The sequence below is a fragment of the Mus pahari genome, chromosome 4 (assembly GCF_900095145.1).
Source record: "Mus pahari chromosome 4, PAHARI_EIJ_v1.1, whole genome shotgun sequence".
NCBI lineage: Eukaryota > Metazoa > Chordata > Mammalia > Rodentia > Muridae > Mus > Mus pahari.
This window is the reverse complement of record NC_034593.1, coordinates 79730806-79735062: the sequence shown is the minus strand read 5'-3', so window position 1 is coordinate 79735062 and position 4257 is coordinate 79730806.

The window sequence follows — 4257 nt, the reverse complement described above, 5'->3', positions numbered from 1 at the left end:
ATTTTGTTTTGTTTTGTTTTGTTTTGTTTTGTTTTGTTTTGTTGAGACAGGTTCTACAGAGCCTTGGCTGTCCTAGAACTCATTAAGTGGCTCAGACTGGTCTTGAACTCACAGTGATCCCTCTGCCTCCGCCTCCCAGTGCTGGAACTAAAGCTGTGTGCCACCACATCTGGCTGGAAAGTTGTCCTTTGACCTCTACGTGCATACCCTGACACAAACACACAAATAAATGCAAAATATGTAAATGTCTATGGGCATGTATTCCAAATATCACATCAGACATGTTAATACTAGAAAAGTTTTCATTGTTTCTTGAAATGCAGACTTAACTGACTATCCCACAATTCCATTCAGCCACACAGACTAAGCTGTATGAATGGGCAGCTTGGCTAGACCAGGAGGAGACGGTGGTGGGAGCTCTAGGCCGAGTAAGAGCCATCCTGTGTACACAGCTGCCAGCTGCAGAACTGGGCACTTTATAGGAAACTGGGCAGCCTCCTGAGGGAGTCATTCCTTGCCCTGTACAGATGAGAGAGCTGAGACCTGAACACCTGTTTCTTCTGTGGCCACATCCTGGAGAGCAAGGCAGAAAGGGCATGGGGGAGGAGGGGCTGGCCCAAGTCCCTTTCAGCACAGGCTTACTGGATAATACCACCACCACCACCACCACCACCACCACCACCACCACCACCACCACCACCACCACCGGTTCTCCTTCCTTCCCTCCTCCCTCCCTCCCCTCTGGGTTTCCTTCCGTCCCTCCCTTTAACATTCCCGAGGAAGCAGGCGCATTGTGGGAGACTTTGAATTATTCGTCTACATCAATACTTCTCCGTGTTTTAGCGTCGTGTTCCACAGCTCTAGGAGAGTGTCTGGCTGCCAGAGTGTCACCATCCTTCATTAACCAAGGGCCAGGAAGTTTCAAGATAAAGTCAAGCCTACCGCAGATCTTTCCTACCCCACACAAACGTGGTCCCCGAGCAGATAAGATAACAAACGTTTTACAGCACAGGTAAAGGGACAAATTAATTTTAATTTCACCAGTTCTCTTTTTGTATGGCGTATATGTGTGTGTGCACGTGTGTACATGCACGTGAGTGTTGGTTCGTGTGTAGGCATTTGAAGGGGCAGTAAATGGACAACTCGAATATCAATTCACTCCTTCTACCATGTGTGTTCCAAGGTCTGAGTAACAAGTTCCTTTTCCATGCTGAGCCATCTTGCCGGTCCTGTTTCCCCAGTTCTAAATCTGAAGTAATTACATGAAACAAATTGAAGTTAAAAGCATGAAAGCATTTTTAAACACCCTCAATATGATGGCTTTTACCAACTTAGTTCCATGTCAAAAAGATGTTCATACACATACACATACACACACACACACACACACACACACACACACACACACACACAGTAATTAATTTCCTTTTAGAATAAGACTAGAGCAGATAACATCAGCAGTTCAGATCAAAAGCTCTGCCTGGGCTCAGGCTCAAGGGCCCAGCACACTTCGGGGTGGGGAGGGGGGACAACAGCCAGGAAAGACCTGTTTCTGCTCCTCAAAGGCCTGCCTAGTCATCGGAAGGGACACATTCAGTTACAATTCAGAGGAGAAGGGACAAAGTGGCCCTGTGTGGTGGTGAAGGGTCGACCTGGATTGTTATCGCTGGGGAAAGACTTCCAGGAAACCTGGATGGACATGTGTGTGTGACAGGGGACTGCGCATCTGGCTTATCTCCACTGTCAAATTTCATGTTGCTACTCTCTAGTTAGGACGTGCTGTTGAACAGTATCACACAGACCTGTATCACTGTCCCTTGGGGCCATTAACTAATGATTTAATAATATCGTGGTTTTTCAAAGATGCTAATTTCTCAGACTAACTAAACCAGCCCCCCCCTCCCCCAGGCTACAGGTCCTTTATGGGCATTCCAACACTACGAAGGCACACCCTGACCAACAACAGGTCTCTCCCCAACCCCGTGTTTGGATGTTTGGGGCCTCCCGGCATCTCTACCTTCTCTCATTAACAGGACCTCCAGGCCACACAGACACATGTATTACCAATGCCTGTATACAGTGCCAGACAGGAAACGCGCTGGAGGATTTGAAACAATTTTAAAATGTGCCTTCAAATTTCACAGCTTGCTTTACTTTCCCTCGGGGGGGAACCCAGCTTCCTGTGTAAATATCACCCCAAACAGGCCTGGGCTGTCCCACCCAGCTTGGGGAGCTGGGCTTTTCTGTTAAGCCTGAGATGGGGAACGGGTGGGGGAGGGGAGGTCTTCGTTGAGTTTGATTAGTTGTTTCATTTCTTCTGTGTACTGGTGGTCGCTGACTTTCCTAATCATGTTTATTTTATAGGCACTGCCTGTAGCCAAAGAGGGGTGGCATGGTCGTTGTTTCTAAGACTACTAACTAACCACCCAGTCAGCCTGAGACAAAAATCCAGGAGACCTAGGGAGCTGCTTTCCTAGCCTCGGAGTCAAACAGGTCCTAGGATCAGGGCGACCCCTCCCCCACCCCACCCCCCAGACAAGCGACAAGCACCCTGGGCTGAGATGAGCTACACCTTAGTTCCTAGCCCCTAGCCACAACTTCTATCCAAAGGCTCTGCAGATCTCATGACTCTCACCCGATCTCCTGACTCTCACAAACCTGCGTCCTGATAACCGTCTGTACCTCTTATCACCGAGCTATGATTTCATGCAGTAATATTCACACATTTTATTGTTGTTTTGCTTTATTGAGCCTAGGATTTGCAAACCCCTGAGCCAAGCCCTCAGAGCCCTTACTCATACACTTTAAATCCCATATCTGTGGGGTCTTCTCTATGCACTCAGCCGTGGACAAATCCTTTTCAGAAAAAAAAAAAAGTGTCTATACTGAACATAGACAGACCTTTTTCTTGTTGATACATCTTTTTTTTTTTTTAAAGATTTATTTATTTATTATATGTAAGTACACTGTAGCTGTCTTCAGACACTCCAGAAGAGGGCATCAGATCTTGTTATGGTTATGACCCACCATGTGGTTGCTGGGATTTGAACTCCAGACCTTTGGAAGAGCAGTCGGGCGCTCTTACCCACTGAGCCATCTCACCAGCCCCTTGATACATCTTTTTTTTTTTTTTTTTTTTGATCCCTCTCTCACCACAGCTTCCTCCTCATTTCTACTCTACACCTTGCCTCTCCTCCCTCTCCCCTCCCCTCCCTGTTTGCCCCCCACCAGAGTAGAGCAGGCCTCCCAGTGATAGTTGGTATTTCATTTTAGAAAGTAATTTTGGGGTGAGGTATTTCAAAATAGGGATTCTATGTTTAGCCTGGGTTATCCTGGAACTTGCTAGAAAACAGCTAGACCAAGCTGTTTAAGAGTAATTTTGGGAGGGCTGGAGGGATGGCTCAGCAGTTAAGAGCACTGACTGCTCTTCTGGAGGTTTGAGTTCAAATCCCAGCAACCACATGGTGGCTCACAACCATCTGTAATGAGATCTGATGGTCTCTTCTGGAGTGTCTGAAGACAGCTACTGAGTGTTTCTGCCTGCAGAAACACTCCGGTCTGGATTCGCACTGAAGGGCGGGAAATCCTAAAAGAGAAAGGGCTGCGAAAAGAAAATGGATGCCCTGTCGATTCGCGCTGATCAGGGCTCGATTTTTATTAATCGGACTTGCTTAAATACAAAGAAAAATTTCCCAGGCTGCCCTTGAGTCCCTTTGAAGCTGCCAAGGCAGGCCAAGGATCGTAGGCAGTTGGAGTGATAGTGGGCGTTCCGAGCGATAGTGGGCGGTCTGAGCGATGGTGGGCAGTCCGAGCGATGGTGGGCAGTACAAGGGCGCTGTTTTCTGGGAGAACTGGGGAGGTCTCCTATGTAGCAACTCTGGTATGCCTGTGCGCCTGTGGAGGGGGAGTGGTTAGTGGAGGTGGGAGACCCCAACAAGCTACAGTGTACTTACATATAATAAATAAATAAATCTTTTAAAAGAGAGAGAGAGTAACTTTGGGGGACTGGGGAGATGGCTCAGTGGTTAAGAGCTCTGATTGCCCTTCTAGAGAATCTGGGCTCAACTCCCAGCACCCACATGGCGGCTCACACCTGCCTGTAACTTGTTCCAGGGCATCTGACACCTCACACAGACATAACACCAAACATCATTAAAGGAGTAATTTTTTATTTTTTTTCCAAGACAGGGTTTCTCTGTGTAGCCCTGGCTGTCCTGGAACTCACTTTGTAGACTAGGCTGGCCTCGAACTCAGAAA